Here is an 18,092-nt window from a genome sequence, read left to right on the forward strand (position 1 = left end):
GCATGCATACCCCCTCGCGACGTTACCAGGTATACTCATATCTCAAGCGACACCGGGTACAGGTAGCGCTGCTACAAGAGACACACCTGACAGAACAAGAGACGCACACACTGCGGCTCAGGTGGAGGGGACAACTGTATGCCACAGGTTTCTCAGCATATGCGCGTGGATCTTTGATATGGATTCGCCCAGGGGTCCCCTTCGCTCTCACTCGAAGTATGCTGGATGCTGAGGGCAGATATGTGATATTACAGGGTAGACTAGATGGTCAACAGATAGTCATAGCCTCTGTGTATGCCCCAAACACTGAACAAGGAAGTTTTCTTACGCGTTTATCGACGGCATTAGCGCCATGGCCAGGCGTCCCACTCTTACTTGGGGGCGACTACAATTGTGTGCTGGATGTCCACCTGGACCGCTCATTACCCCCACTGGCAAATGCGCCGATAATCGGAGCATCGCGAACATTCGCTGACTGGGCAACACAGTGGGATCTCCACAATGTCTGGCGTAGCCGCAATCCCAACACGAAGGTTTACTCGTATTATTCGGGTGCACACACGCTACATGTCAGACTTGACAGATTCATGTTATCTAGTGACCTGCTACCTCATGTCACGGACTCCTGCTATCTAGGTCGCACTCACTCAGACCACAATCCTCACACCATTGACTTTACCTGGGAACGCCCACACCCACCGATCCCCACGTGGTGACTCCAACTGGATGTCTTACTAGACGCCCCATTCCGGGAGATACTCTCGTCATACATTCTTCAATATTTTGAGGATAACACTGACACTGCGTCCACCCCGCAGGTTGAGTGGGATGCGTTTAAAGTGGTCACACGTGGTTGTTGTCTGGGCACGCAGGAGGGAATGAGACATCATGTGGATAGGGATCTGACGGAGGTAGAGACTACCCTACTGGAGGCCGAGTGGGAGGCAGCGGAGGGCGACGAGACTGGTAACTGCCCGCGGGCAACATGCGCAAGTTCTGGATAGATTGAAGAACTTGAATTTTGCCGCACACTCACCGCGCACAGACCATGCTGGGGACAAACCAGGCAAGCTCTTGACTTGGCTGATACGGCGAGACACTCAAACGTTACCGGTGATGTCAATCCGTACTACACAAGGTACAGTGGTATTTACACAGAGGACCATACATGAGGCTTTTACTAGTCACTATGCGGAACTGTACCGCTCCCGGTTACGGGCAACTGGTGATGATATCTCCAGGTATTTATTGGACTTACTGCTGCCGACGGCCACCAATGCACAGCGAGATGAACTGGGCGCACCGCTTGCGGCGTAGGAACTTCGGACTGTTATATTCTCTCTCTCTAACGGTGAGACCCCGGGCCCTGATGGCTTGCCTGCGCAGTTTTACAAGGCCTACTCTACTATCCTCATCCCCGAGCTTTTACAGATGTATAAGGCGGCGATAGAAGATGGCACTCTTCCACCCACTCTTAACGAATCGAATATGATATCGCTTCTGAAGCCTGGTAGGGACGGGCTCAATATGGGATCTTACAGGCCACTTGTCCTCCTTAACACGGACTACAAGATCCTAGCGTCCGCATTGGCTCAGAGGCTGGCGCCTCTGGTCCCCACGATAGTACACGCTGAGCAAAACGGTTTCGTACCCACCCGCAGAACGTCATATAACATCAGGCGGCTGTTTCGTGTGCAGAGCCTGGCGGTGTCCCGGTGGCCGCGATCGGGATGTGTTATACTGGATCTAGAGAAGGCGTTCGATTCAGTGGAATGGCCCTACTTCATGCAGATACTGGGAAAATTTGAGCTTGGTGCTGCCTACCTACGAATGGTGGAACTCCTTTACTCTGACCCTGTGGTGCGTTTACGCACAGGCAGGCTTTTCTCTGACCCGGTCCGAGTGCTAAGAGGTACCAGACAGGGTTGCCCCCTCTCCCCCCTGATTTTTGCGCTAATGATGGAACCCTTGGCTGCGAAGTTGCGTGCATCTGGCACGGATTGGGGTATCCCCCTGGCTGACGGGGTGCACTCGGTGTCATTGTATGCTGACGATCTACTGATCTACGTCAGAGACCTGACCCGTTTTCCGTGCACACTCACTGACATATTTAATAACTTTGGAGACGTGTCGGGACTTCGTGTCAATTGGTCGAAATCAGGTGTGTACTCTTTCGCCACAGACACCCCGGAGTGCGACATTACAGTAGTAGGTGAGCGACTCCTCTGGTATCCAACCGCATTCAGATATCTAGGAATTCAAGTCTATCGTGACTCCGCTGATCTCTTGGACGGTAATCTCACAAGAACAATCTCATCACTCACAACCCAAGTGTCCTTTTGGAACTCTCTTCCGTTGAATGTCCCCAGTCGCATTACACTGGCAAAGATGGTCGCCCTCCCTCGGTTGCTGTACTTTTACGCAAACCTACCGGTATATGTCCCTACTCGCATTTTCCGTGAACTGGAAGCCCTAACCAGACGCCTGATCTGGAACAAGGGGCGCCCCAGAGTTGCGTTGAAGACTCTATATGCTGCGACCGATAGCGGTGGGTTGTCGGTCCCTAATCACGAGCTTTATTATCTAGCAGCGCAGTTGCAGTGGGTCACTTATTGGCTAAGTGGGAAGAATTTGGGGGATACGGCCACGGTTGACAAGGTCATGATGACCCCGCAAATACACGAGTTATTTCATCCCTTAACTAAGACCCGCTGCCCTGATCAACTACACCTCGCGGTGGCGAGAAAGTGCTACATGAGGAGTCTGGAACTCACGGGCACTACCAAGCCATACGCCCCTAACCTACCACTACTGGGAAGACCTTGGTAGGGGGGGCACTAGCGGGGCCTGCGCTGAGCAGCTGGGCGGCAGTTGATTTGGAGAACCTGGGTGACTTATTTGAAGATGGCACCCTGCTTCCTTTTGCAACTCTAGCGGACAGCGCGTGCCTACCGGCTGGACAATTCCTGACACATGCGACGCTTCTGCACATATTGACGCGAGCCTGGGGGGGAGCCCCCAACACATCTGCTAATTCAATATCTGCACATGATGGGGAACGGCTCTCACGTGGTACATTGGCTCGCCCAGGCGCTACACGCGCACACACAGTTCTCGTCACAGCGGCTGCGAGACAAATGGACAGCTGAGAGAGGCCGGGACTGGACTGACAGGGAATGGGTGCAGATTGTGGAAAAGTAAATTTTGCCATGTTCTGTGTCCCTACGCCTCATCCATCATATGTTATGTGTGCATGACCAATATGCATATGTTATTCCCCATGTCCGATTAATGACGCAATTACAGTTGTGTCCACCCCTGGTATGTCATTTTCCAGTCCTCGTGAATACTACGAATAATCAGGCCTATGTAAAGTTATGTTGCCACGTTTCCCAGTGTGCACGTTATTCCATTATAAAGTCCCCGTTTCCAGGCCTCAAAAGGGCCCGGACATCAGATTCAGCTCCTGTCTCCTGAAAGCCTCGCTGAGGAGCGATACAGCCCCCACCTGTATCCTCGACCCCTCACTTACTTCCTGCCTCGCAGTGCCCGGTGCAGCTTGGCTCTGCCTCCGAGTCTGCCAAAAGTATGTTATAGTTCCAGTTATCAGTTCAGTCCTCCTCTTCTGCATTCCTAAGCTACTGAACTGCATCAATAGTTTCCGTCATTGTCTAGCCTACTCGGCTCCACGTTAGAGAAATACTGTATTTAATGGTCATTTAGTATTCTTCATCACGCACTACATGTAGAATAATGCATGGTCCAGTCTTAGAATCAAGTTAGCTTTTCCCCTCATGACTTCTAGTTTATATCAACATGTTCCCTAAACATCAGATACCAGATAGGGTTTAGGAACATGTCGCTCCGACCCTCCAGACTTTAGTCTCTGCTCCTAGCACAGAGTTCATAGCCCCCAGCTTCTCCTAGTAACACGTCATTGCCAGTTTTCGCGCACCATTAGGTTAGAGGTCCCGGCTCCTTAGGTAGCCCCCTCCTATGTTTCCGCCCATTCATGACATATTCTGTTACGTTTGCATCACATGTCTATGTATACTCCCAGTTACACCCACTTTTACTGTTATCTTTCGCGACTGCTACGCGTCACGCCTTCTGCTCCACCCACTGCTACGCCTACTGCAATGTAATGCTATGTGTTCGCGCTATGTATATATGCCTGTGTTTTGTTATTGAAAGTTAGCGCGCTCATCCCAGACCTAGCCCCAGCAGCTGCTGGGCCTCTTTTCCCCTGCTGGGCCCCAGTTGTCCTGCTGGGCCCTGTCACTCTGTTCCTATGCAGGTTGTCCTGATCCTGTCCTTATGCTGTAATAAACCTGCAGAAACTCCTACTACCTCGAATCTTGACTCTTATTTATTGAGCTATCTGTTATGCTATAAGTCTAGTCAAAAATAGGGTATTATTTATTTATTTACCACATAATGGCGCCCGAATAGGGACTTGCCCTTTCCCCACGCGTCGGTGAAGCCACGCCGACCCCCTGACCCTCTGCAGTCGTGACGGAACTCTTCTGCGCAGTGGCAGATATTTCTGCTCAAGTATCCCTCAGGCCCACGGAGGAGACGGAGGAGGCGGTCCAGCATCCGAACGAGACGGTGGAGGAACGCGGCGAGTCCCGACCAGAGCCCAAGCCGAGAGTCCAAGGTCCGAGGTATCCGGAGGCCCACCTGTAACTGAAGTCCGAAGTCCGAAGTTCGTCGTCCAGTCGTCCAGTCCAGTCCGAGGCCTTCCGTTCCGTGCTGCCCGGTGAGTACCATTGCTGGGGTAGTATCTAGACAGGACCAATCTAAATTGACTCCTGGTCCGTGGGTTGGTGGTGCCCAGACTCACAAACGAAGTGTTCACCTAGGTGGATACGGGTCTTGATGTGTCCCTTTATGGGACCGGTATGTTCCGTACTGTTACAGCAGTGCATCCAGTAACTCTAGTCTGTTCCGTTCTCAAGAAAATCTGTTCTATTTCTGTTCTCAGTATTCCAGGTAATATTCTGTTCGAACTGTTATTTATAATGTTCTTCATGTAATTTACTGTTGTGGTATGAGTGCGATGTGATTTCGTGTTTTTATTGTGTATTGTATTGTGTCCAGATTACAGTTCAGTCATGCCTATATTTTCCAAGTTACGTCAGTTAAAAACTAGAAAAGGTTTATTAGAGGAAGCAGTTCCTGTCCCACCTAGGGACAGTCCAGGTCACTTTATGTATCAGAAACATGGCATAAGCGCCATATTGTATCTAGATTTATGGGTAGAGTATACCAAACAGTTAGAAGAAAAGTATAGATGGCCCGTATCGGGTACATGGGATGCCGAATGTATCATGCGAGTAGAAGAAGCATTATGGAAAAAGAAAGCCAGACAGTCACAGAAAGATGCCATCGAGTTATGGCGTAAGGAAGCTCATAGAAGAACCGAAAAGGAAGTCAGAAAGTCAGAGTTATGTAGAGAATCCCAGGAACGAGCCCAAGAAAGAGAATTAATCGAGATAGGTGAACAAGTCAAAACCGAACAGTCAGACAGACAGAGGCATGCCCTCATTAAGGGTATGTATCCTCTTCTTGCCGAAGGATTGCCAAAAGCGACCCCAGAGGCATCCAGTAATTTCCCGCCACCATTAGTTCCGACCAAGCTACGTCACAAACCGACCGCAGCTGATATTTTTATTTCGTCCTATTTGGACGACACAGTCCCCGAATATGCCAATCCTGTTCGCGCTCCGCCAGTCCCTGTAAACCAGGTAATTCATGCTCCTCCAGACACCGGGGTGCCCCTAACAGCTCCCCCGGCCCAGTCTGCCATACAAGTACAATTACCGACCCTGCCAGGACGAAGAATGTCAGTCGACGATTCTAGTCTAGGGACCGCAGGAGGAGGTCCTCCTCATACCCCGCCGCCACACAAGCGTTTATCAGCACTCGAATTACATGCTCAAGCATCACAGCGTACTCCTAAAAGTAATAAGTCTGTCACAGAAATCAGGCAAGCCCTTAACGAATGTGTCTATGATCCAGTTCCAGGCGAATATACTATGGTTTTATATTCCTTACGTGTAAGGAGAGTGACCGAGTATCTAGTCACCTTACCGAATATGAAAGAAGATCTAGACAGAATATATCGTTTCATCCGTACAGGGGATGATCCAGAAAGTATTGGCGAGATTATGTCTCAGAGGAAAGCCGAGATCCAGCTCATGATATTAAAGTTCTTGATCAATTGCCTAATAAGAGAACAAGATTACCCGTCTAAAGATCCCGCCGAAATGAGAATCCTGACAAGGTGGAGTGATAATATAGCCGAGGGTAAGCACAAGACCGTCAGTGCCATGGAGAGTATGTACAAGAAAATTCGTAAAGAAATAATAAGGTTACACGACCAGCGTAAAGCAGCACAAGTAAGTGAGAAAGAAAGTATCTCTGATCCTGAAGAGGAAGAGAACGAGAATCCCGCCAGAATAGCGTATGTAGGAAAATCCAGATTTCCAGATCGCCATTTACGTCTAGAACCCAAGTCTATTTTTCATCTAGCACCAGAACAAGGTTCTCTAGAACAAGTATTTCAAGCTACCGATCACATTCTGAAATCACGAATCGGTTACAGTGAATTAAGTACCATGCATGAACAAGAACTAGCCCGATCAGCAGTTCGATGGATTACTGATTCTACCACTTTTCCAGACGAAATAGTGGCACAAATGTTTCTGAAATTGCCCCCAGCCGAGCAACGACTGGTGGGTATGTATATGATCCAGCACCTCATCACTCTGTATGAGGGTCAACATTCTGATCCAGGTCCGTTGCACGATGTACTGAACGAGTTACTCCAGTATAGATGGAGAGGTCTAGGTACCGATTTAATTAGTGTCATTCTAGAACAGCGCCACAAATATAGAACGTTCCTGAACCCGCATTTTGTTCATGTCTCACCCCCAGAAAGTAAGCCATTCTACATAGACAGACAGAATCCGTTACGAGAAGTCCACCCAGTCCAAGGGACGGGTGGCGAAATGCAACGAGTGTTCGTATACACTCCAATTTCAAAGATGGAACTTCTTGAAATGAAGAAATTAATTCCCTGTCATGACAAAGATCCAGCAGGGTTCCATAGAGAATTAAAAGACATGCTCCGTATGGGAGAATACACTTACCCAGATATCATTAAAATGTTAAAGGTCCTGTTACCCGCAGGGGTGTATGAAAAGTTAAAGGAAAAAGAATGGGAGGTGGGAGAGAAAAAGATCGATTGGGCAGCTCTAGAAGCTGAAGACAAGGCACGAGTACCAGGTACCGGTCTTGGAGATAAATGTAAAGAATTACCAGAATTACTGATTCAAGTTTTACCCAGATTATTGACAACGAGAAAAGAAGACTGGGATGCAATCTCAGCCTGTAAACAGAAACAAGATGAAGATACTAGTGATTTTTATTCTAGATTCGAAAAATGTTTCAGTATCAACAGTGGTCTCAAGACAAGTAGTGAGTCATACCCTCATCTTTTCGTTACTAAATTAGTCGAGAATTCAAGCCCACAAATTAAAAACCGAGTTTTGAAAGTTGAAAGCACCTGGCAAGCGAATACTCCGTCCCAGATGCTCCAGATGCTCCAGTATCACCAGAATAGAATCAGAGAGGAGCAAGAACACGAGAGAAAACGTATGAAAGACACGAAAATGAAAGTGCTAGTTGCACAATCTGTTCCTCAAGACAGTCAGAAGAGGGGTCCGAATCAAGCCAGTCATCCTGCAGCTCCCGTTAAAGGGAACTGCAATTATTGTAAACAGCCAGGTCATTTTATAAACGAGTGTGCAGTTCTGAAACATAACATAGCTACTGGTAAGACTAAAGAAAGACCACGTCCGCCTAGACAAGAACAAGTTTCACAGATTCCTCAGTCACAGAATGCACAACAGACAGTTTCCGCACCGCAGCCTATAGCTGCAACACAGCATGTTACGTCACAGATGTACCAGTATGCACAGTCCGAGTATCCAGAGTACCAGTCATATTCATGAAACAGCCTAGAGAGGGAGGTAGGCTTGCCTCTCATCGAGATACCTGTAGATCAAGAAGGTCCCTATGTTCACAGTCAAGTATTAGGGAAAGACAGAAAGTTTTTGATCGATACAGGGGCAAGTAGGACCACAATTAGTCATGCCGAAGTTCCAGGGGCTCCGCTCTCAGGCTCAAGAAATGTTTCCCTTGGATTTTCAGGAAAACCAATAGTTAACGAGATATCAAAGCCAGTTACTCTAGAAGTAGGTCCATTGTCCCGTACTACTGATCTGTTACTTACTAAGTCATGTCCAGAAAATCTATTAGGCATTAAAACACTGAAAGAGTTAGGTGCAGTTATTTGCTGTTCCCCAGAGGGAATACGTCTGTTCCTATGTGACTTTAAGGGTCACTATGTATTACGAGATTTTGATTCAAGATTGTCTAATGTTCCGCAGCATTTATGGGCGCAAGGTCCAACTGATGTAGGTTATATGCAAATCACACCCCATCGTGTGACTCTCAAGTCAGGTGTAGTGTTACCACGAATCAGACAGTACAGATTGCCACCTGAGGCTGTAGCAGCCTTATCCAAAATTATTGACGAGCTTATGGCTCAAGGAGTAGTTGTAGAAACTGACTCCAATGTATGTAATTCTCCGATCATTCCAGTCATGAAACGTACTGATCCGAATGCACCCCCAGTATATCGATTAGTGATTGATTTACGAGAGCTTAATAAATGTATTATTCCTCAGTACCCAGTTGTCCCAGACATTTCTTCCTTGTTAACAGCCATTGATTCCGAAGCCACGTTCTTCACTGTCATAGACCTCAAGAATGCATTTTTCAGTGTCCCTATTCATCCAGACAGCCAGTTTCTTTTCGGATTCTGTTTAAATGGAAGGAGCTATATGTTTACACGCGCTCCTCAAGGTTTCACAGAAAGTCCTAGTATTTACAGCCAAGCACTCAAGAGACAGCTAGACAATATTCACATGCCAACTGACACTGCCCTGCTCCAGTATGTCGATGATCTACTGATCACTGCCCGTTCTGAACGTGCTTGCGAGCGAGCATCCCTTACAGTTCTGTATTTTCTAGCCGAGATGGGGCACAAAGTGTCACCTTCGAAGCTTCAATTCTGTGTCCAGCAAGTGGTATACTTAGGACACTTGCTGTCCAAGAGGGGTAGGCAGTTGACACCCGACCGTATCCAGTTAATAGCGAGTCTTCCCCAGCCCAGAACCCAGAAGGAGGTACGTGCTTTTATCGGCCTTATTTCTTATTGTAGACAATGGATTCCCCAGTATGCATTTCTAGCCAAGCCACTGATACAGTTAACGACACAGGAGGCAGCCGTATCGACTGTCCTCCCTTGGACATCTGACCATACACTTAGTTTCAATGAGTTAAAGAAAGCCCTATGTCAAGCTCCAGTTCTAGCTACACCGAACTACAGTAAGCCTTTTACACTTTTCGTTACTGAACGGGAAGGTACAGCATTATCTGTTCTCACACAAGATCAAGCAGGTCAATATAAGCCCTGTGCTTATTTTTCGAGCACACTAGATCCAGTCGCCCAGGCGTTGCCTGCGTGCCTCAAGTCAGTTGCAGCCACAGCACTAGCTATCAGACAAAGTGATTCCATAGTTTTAGGACACTCCCTGACAGTACAAGTCCCACATTCAGTAGAAGTTCTTTTAAACCGAACACAAACTCAGCACTTGACAATTGCACGTTTAACAGGTTATGAATTGACACTGTTCCAGCCACACATAGAAATTAGACGCTGCAACGTTCTGAATCCTGCTACACTGTTACCATCAGTTAATTCAAATCCAGACCCATACGACTGTGTGGAAGTAGTCAACATTACGACAAAACCAAGACAAGACCTGACAGACATTCCGTTACCAGATCCTGACCTGACACTTTATGTGGATGGTTCATGTATGAGAACTAGTACAGGAGAACTAGTCGCCGCGTATGCAGTGACTACTGACACTGAAGTTATTGAAACACACCGTATTGATACCCTGTCCGCTCAAGCAGCAGAGCTAGTCGCTCTGACACAAGCCTGTATACATGCCAAGAACCTGAAGGTTAATGTTTACACAGATTCACGTTACGCATTCGGAGTTGTACACGACTTCGGAGTACTCTGGCAGGAGAGAGGTTTCATGACTTCTCATGGAACCAAGATTCAGCATGGTCTCCTTATTCAAGCCCTGTTAGATGCCATACATTTACCGACATCTATTGCTATCATGAAATGTAAAGCACATACGAAAGTCACTGACATTATTTCTCAAGGTAATGATCTAGCAGACCGCACAGCCAAGCTTACAGCACAGACTCCAGACATTCCAGTTAATCAGACACATACTCCAGATCCGATTACATGCATGACAGTTAAGGACCCTACTCAGGATGTCATAGATATCCAGTTACATGCTACTCCCGATGAAATCAAGAAATGGTCTGAACAAGGAGGGGTCCAGACAGATCAAGGATGGTTAACGAAGGGTAGAGCCACATGGTTTCTCCCCGATTCTATGGTTCAAGTCATTATCAATACCGCACATAGTCCAGCACATTTAGGAGAAAAAGCTATGTTAGACAGTATCCAGAACATTTGGTTCAACAAGCATTTACGAGCTGCAGCCAAGCAGAAAGTCCGTACCTGTATGATATGTTGTCAGTTCAATCCAGGTAAAAGTGTCCCGGTGGAACAAGGTGGTTTCCAGCCCCCTGACCACCCTTTTGAGGTCCTCCAGATGGATTATATTCAGATGGAGCGATGTCGAGGTTTCAAGTATGTCCTTGTAGTAGTATGCGCTTTGTCCAGGTGGACAGAAGCATATCCAGTCCCAGATTACACAGCCGCGACCACTGCCAAGCAGTTGGTTCGTGAATTCTTCCCTAGATATGGACTCCCTAGAGTCGTATATTCTGATAACGGCCAGCCATTCTCATCTGAACTCATGAAACACGTTTCCCTGTTGTTAGGGTACCAGTGGAAGTTTCATTGTGTACGCCATCCTGAAGCAGCCGGTCTCGTAGAGAGACATAATCAGACCCTGAAAATCCGCATTGCAAAAGTTTGTAAAGAAAAAGGTGTGGACTGGCTAGTAGCTCTGCCGGTCGCTTTATTTTATATGCGCATGGTCGCACATTCCAGATCAGGTCTGTCCCCGTACGAGGTCGTATTCGGCCGCCCCCCTAACATGTGGGGTACTCCTAGACCCCGAAGTATTACCGATGTTTCATGTAATATGCTGACAGATTACCTAGCTTCCTTGATGTCTGCCCTCAACTCATGTCGTTCACAGGTTGCCGCCGCATTTCCAGACAATACCGAGGTGGCACCGCACGAGATCGTTCCAGGCTCCCTTGTGATGATCAGAAATTTCGACAGATCAAGTCCGCTGGAACCACGTTGGAAGGAGCCACGTCAGGTCCTCTTGACCACCCGAACTGCCGTCAAGTTGGAAGGAAGGAAGGGGTGGGTCCATCTTTCTCATGTAAAACTTTTCAATGGATTGAAATCAGTCTCCAAGAACATTTCCAAGGATTTCCAGGATTCGAAAGATTGCCAGAACATTGTTTTAAAGGACTGTCCCGCACAAGACATTATTACAACCCCTCCCTTGTTAGAGAAAACTCCGCAACAGGAGTATAAGCTCAAATTAAGGTCTAGTAAAATAAGTCAGTCAGTTTGATTGTATAAGTCCTCCCCTAGGTGAAACGGTTAGATTGTTTCTGACATGTATAAATTAGACCCCAATAGTGAGAGAGTCAGTCGAAGTTCACTTCAATGCATCGTTTTTCTGAGTTTCATATTATTCTTCAGCATAATGATTTCCTGCACCAGCTATGCGTTCTATCTGTATTTACCAGTTCCTCATGTAAATATGTCTGCTAATGCTACAGTAGAGCACACGTTTAGTGATCTGCCTCCTCACGAATATTCTTACCGCCTCGCTATGCGCAACAACACATTTATCCGTATGTTACATTATTCACACCAGACCAGCAATGCCACTAATTGTTGGGTGTGTGGTCGACTCCCCCCTTTTCAGACACCAAAGGGAGTTCTGCCACTTTTTCCTTATCCATTCTCACATAATGGTTCGTGTGGAGCATGGTCCACGTTAACGTCATCCTCAACAGATATGTCTTTTCTTAACAGTACATGTTTTCCAGACAAGCAAGGTCTCCCCCACAGAACAGGTTTAGATCTAGAAAATGAAGTATATAATTTAGGTAATTATTCGTCGAATTTCATGGTCCTGAATGTTCAGTCTGATACTACTCCAGACTTACCTGCTATTTCAGTACTACCAGTCAAAGGCGAATTATGTGTCCGTAATTATGGTTCTGTACATGTAGGACATAGTGAATGTACTACTGTTATTCAGTATAGTGACAGTGGGAAATCTGTTTTCAAAGCTTCACGTCATTCTTATTTCATTTGTGGTCAAACTGCATATGTTCGTCTGCCCCTCGATTGGGAGGGAACCTGTTACATTGCTTTCCTACTGCCGCCTGTTTTCCTAGCCCCATCTGATTATCACAGAAACACACATCTAGTACATATTAGACATAGAAGGGAGTCCCCAATTGTCGATTATACTGAAACTACTCTAGAACAGTATACAGATTTCAATAAAGGTTTCTTCTTTTTTGTAGGACCTGTCCAGAATAGTAAACTGATCCGTAGGTTAACAAGAACCCTTGAAGCTGTAGTTAATGAGACTGCCTCTGCTCTAGGCAACCTAACCGAAGAACAATCTGCTATGAGATTTGTCGTTTTGCAAAATCGTCTCGTCCTTGACGTCATACTGGCCGATAGGGGCGGGGCCTGTAGAGTCATCGGATCTAGTTGCTGCATTTTCATTCCAAATAACGCGCCGTCTGTTTATTCAGCTATAACCAGACTCCATAAAATTGCCCATCTGTTACACCAAGATCCAGGCACCTGGACATGGTCCGGTTGGTTCTGGAATATAATTTCCGCATGGGGATGGAAAGTCCTGTCCTTTTTAGGTATTTCAGTAGCGATCATATTCAGCTGCTGCCTCTGTATACAATGTGGCCCTGCGATTTGCAGCATGTGTGCTACCTCTTGTATTCCTAGTCCCAAGCCCCGTTCTAAATCCCGTTCCAAGACAATTCGAGACGAGCAAATGGTACTGTATGAAATGATAGACGGTATCATGAATATTGATGTTTCCTGATGGAAACGTAGTGACAAGGAGGGAATGTGGAAAAGTAAATTTTGCCATGTTCTGTGTCCCTACGCCTCATCCATCATATGTTATGTGTGCATGACCAATATGCATATGTTATTCCCCATGTCCGATTAATGACGCAATTACAGTTGTGTCCACCCCTGGTATGTCATTTTCCAGTCCTCGTGAATACTACGAATAATCAGGCCTATGTAAAGTTATGTTGCCACGTTTCCCAGTGTGCACGTTATTCCATTATAAAGTCCCCGTTTCCAGGCCTCAAAAGGGCCCGGACATCAGATTCAGCTCCTGTCTCCTGAAAGCCTCGCTGAGGAGCGATACAGCCCCCACCTGTATCCTCGACTCCTCACTTACTTCCTGCCTCGCAGTGCCCGGTGCAGCTTGGCTCTGCCTCCGAGTCTGCCAAAAGTATGTTATAGTTCCAGTTATCAGTTCAGTCCTCCTCTTCTGCATTCCTAAGCTACTGAACTGCATCAATAGTTTCCGTCATTGTCTAGCCTACTCGGCTCCACGTTAGAGAAATACTGTATTTAATGGTCATTTAGTATTCTTCATCACGCACTACATGTAGAATAATGCATGGTCCAGTCTTAGAATCAAGTTAGCTTTTCCCCTCATGACTTCTAGTTTATATCAACATGTTCCCTAAACATCAGATACCAGATAGGGTTTAGGAACATGTCACTCCGACCCTCCAGACTTTAGTCTCTGCTCCTAGCACAGAGTTCATAGCCCCCAGCTTCTCCTAGTAACACGTCATTGCCAGTTTTCGCGCACCATTAGGTTAGAGGTCCCGGCTCCTTAGGTAGCCCCCTCCTATGTTTCCGCCCATTCATGACATATTCTGTTACGTTTGCATCACATGTCTATGTATACTCCCAGTTACACCCACTTTTACTGTTATCTTTCGCGACTGCTACGCGTCACGCCTTCTGCTCCACCCACTGCTACGCCTACTGCAATGTAATGCTATGTGTTCGCGCTATGTATATATGCCTGTGTTTTGTTATTGAAAGTTAGCGCGCTCATCCCAGACCTAGCCCCAGCAGCTGCTGGGCCTCTTTTCCCCTGCTGGGCCCCAGTTGTCCTGCTGGGCCCTGTCACTCTGTTCCTATGCAGGTTGTCCTGATCCTGTCCTTATGCTGTAATAAACCTGCAGAAACTCCTACTACCTCGAATCTTGACTCTTATTTATTGAGCTATCTGTTATGCTATAAGTCTAGTCAAAAATAGGGTATTATTTATTTATTTACCACAAGATACTAGCCGGGACACTACACATACCGCGCAATGCCCTCTTTAGGATTACACAATATTATATTGTGCATCGTGCCTATCTGTCCCCTGACAAGATCAATAGATACTTCGGACTAAAAACATCAGCATGCCCCAGATGCGGACTTGTAGATGCACCACTCCTGCATGCACTTTGGACATGCCCCTCTCTGCACTCCTACTGGTCTACAGTGTCAGATACCTTGGCAAAAGTGACGGGGGCAGCCTGCCGCTTACATGGGAAGCATGCTTGCTGGGTTTGTTCAGAAGAACGAAACAGACAAAGGTCCGGGAGAGGTTCTGGGATCTGGGGCTGATCACTGCGAAGCGCCTCATCACCAAGCGCTGGAAGAATAACACACCCCCTCAAGCGATACACTGGCGTAATTTGTTCGACAACTGGGCAAGGCCGGAAAGCGTAGCGCTACATAGTGAAGAAACAGCGGGGCTCCGCAAGTATCCCATAGCACTAGACTGGGATAGCACCTTGACAACCTACCATCAGGTGTGCCAACAGAGTGGCATTGTTTAAACACTAGTGCCTCCCCCTGCGGAGTTCTGGCTAGGGTTTTCTCCCCCCTCTCCCCTTCTTCCGGACGCCCTCCCCCCTCCACCTCTTCCTTCCTCCCCCCCCCCGCTGCGCACTTGGCGGGTCTTGTGGTTGGATCCCCACTGTCGATATAACATGGTACATGCCTATCCCTGCCGGCCTGGCCCGAGAGCAACACGCACACAAACGCACTCGCTACTGAACATCACCCAGTCTCTAATTTCCGCCCCTTTCAGATTGTTCTTTACATTTGTTAGTTTTGTAATAAAGCTTTGGATATATGTTGTATTGCCGATGTACCCAACCTACTTTGATTTGACGCCATGGCATAGCCTATGCTCCGAACTGAACAACTCTCTGATGCGATATTGGGAAGCAACACTTGCTTTATCACCACCTATGCAGGTCAATACTCCTTTTTTTTTTGATATGCCAGTAGCTAATGATGTTGACATGCTATTTTGGCTAAATTGCTTTTCAATTGTTCCTTACGATTGTACTTTTTCATGTATATGAACGTCTGAAGTGGCCACTGACCCGTCTACTGTACTACGGCACAATTATTCAATTTCTTCATATGTGTATTGCTGTGATATAACAAAAATGCAATAAACATATTCAAAAAATGAATAAATAATAAAAAAAATAAAAAATGAGGGGGCCATACCCAAAAGAAAGCGCGTCACCCACAAATCAGGTGGGGGAAAGGCTAAGCACGCTAAACAAATGAGCGACCCTGAACCCCATTGAACATCTGCCGTGGGGGCTGCAGTAGCGGCTACCCCCCCGGAGGCAAGTTCCCCCACTTTAAATATAGTTGTTCCAAATATTAGCAACTCTGCACCCATGTTGGAAGATCCAATGTTTGCTAAATTGAGTATGGTTTGCAAGGCTCTCCTCGCCCCCCCTGGAAGCTAGACTAGCCCAGATAGAGTTAAGGCTGTCCACTATAGAAAAGGCTACTGTCTCGGCCGGTGAGGGCTTGGATAGGGTTAAAAAGCTCTTGAGGCAGGGCGCGAAGGAGGCCAAGAAGGGTCAGGGGGGATCGCAAACTGACATCTCTAATCCCCCAGCAGGCGTAGGAAACAAAGTACAAAGGCCGCCTACCACTGCTAATAGTATTATTAACGCCCCAATGCAATCACTTGTAGAGATCCCAAGGACAGAGACTGACTCTGACCAAACTGTTCAAAGGGAAACCCAGGTAGTTGGCTGCCCGCCAAACGAGTTGGCAATGAATTTACCTCCGGAAGAGAGTCCCCTTGTGGTTGTTTTGGCAGGGGTTCCAGTGTTGGAGGCTTCAGCCAGGGAATCTTTCCAGTCGCTGAAAAACAAGGTTATTAGCTGGCTGAGTAGGAATAGGCCTCTCCCTCCCCAAATCTCTAGTGAGATTCTGATGGTACATAGGGTGCAGTGGATAGGTAACACGGTTAAGAGCATCAATGGGGACTGTGTCTTGGTAAATTTTCGAGATCCAAGAACAGTCTCACATATATGTTCCTGGCCGTACCGAGATCTTGACACTACCATTCAATCCCTCCCCTTGCCTTTCTTCTACCGGCCTGGTTCCTGGAGTTCCAATGGGGAGGTGGATGATGGTTGGACGAGAGTGGGCCACAGGGGAGGAAGTAGTGGGACCGGGGAAGGGAATGCCAACATCTACCTCCCAGGTCCTCTCCTCAGCCGGAATCGCTTTAGCGCCCTGGACATGGTTGATTGACTCCCCCCCCCATGGGGTCCAGGAGAGTAGCAAGGAATCAATAGGCTGCAGCAACACGATAAAATCTAGGGTTTGCTGCAGTACTAACGAATGTTCCAGGCAGTCTGAGAGTAATAATAACACACTCACAAGTAGTATAGATTCTCATCCCAGTATTATTGCTCTTCAGCCTATACAGCCGGAAGGCCCACCTTCTCCTGATGTGGCACGGGAGAGCGTGGGAGCTTCTTCGGGTGATTCAAACGGGGGCAGGTGTAGTACCGCCAATTGTGCCAACCAGGGCTATCTAACAATACTCTCATGGAATCTGGCAGGCCTCTGCAATACAATCGATTGCCCAGAGTGGGGAGCATTCATAGATGTAAATGATGTGTGTCTTTTCCAAGAAACCTGGGCCAGAGAGGATAAGACACGCACTGGCTATGCCTGCTTCTCCATACCAGCGAGATGGGGGGGAAAGGGCCGTCCTTCAGGGGGCCTTGCAATTTGGGTGGTCTCACACATAGGCTACACAGCCAAGACCCTGAACACATCATCTGATGACGTACAGTGCGTATTTTTGGAATGGTCTAACGGCTCTAAGCTTGCACTGGTCAACGTATATTCTAGACCAGTGGGTGTCACTGCGGAATCCAAAACAGTTGAGGAATTGTCCTCATTCATAAGCTCCATTCCCAGTGGTGTCCAGCTTGTGATTGGAGGTGACCTCAACTGTCACTTTGAGCCACTGGCAGGCCTGGTAGATGGAGGCCTTCTGGAAGAGGATGCGCGCTGGGCAATACCGTTATTGCAGGCTCCACTTTCTAGGCCATGGACTCCACTGGCGGTCCAAATTACATCATTAACACTGAAGAACTCCATTCGGGCGTGCAATGGGCGTGTCAAATCAGATTCCCCCCCAAAATGCACTTTTAATAAACTGGGCCATGAGTCTTGTCTCGATTACATATTTGTGGAAACCCGATTACGGGCCACAATAAGGGATTTTTTTGTAATTCCACGAAACAATAGCGACCACAATGCCCTAAGCTTAAAAATTACCATGCCCGGTGTTGCAAGGGAGATCCCGGACGCCGATGGTCCCCCGGATTCGAGAATGCTCCTAACCAATGATAGGAGAAGAATAAAATGGGCGAAAATAGTGGAAAACCCAGAGCGAGTTTCGGAGCTCTATGCTCGTGGGTGACCGCTCAGCCCTCCACAGGGCTTGGTCGCCCCACTCACTGCTGCCGCTCCTGCCTGCCTTTGCCGCCTCCTGCCTGCAGATTCCTTCGCTCGCTGCCCGCTG

The sequence above is a fragment of the Lissotriton helveticus genome (genome assembly GCF_964261635.1).
Source record: "Lissotriton helveticus chromosome 1_1 unlocalized genomic scaffold, aLisHel1.1 SUPER_1_unloc_13, whole genome shotgun sequence".
Classification (NCBI taxonomy): Eukaryota; Metazoa; Chordata; class Amphibia; order Caudata; family Salamandridae; genus Lissotriton; species Lissotriton helveticus.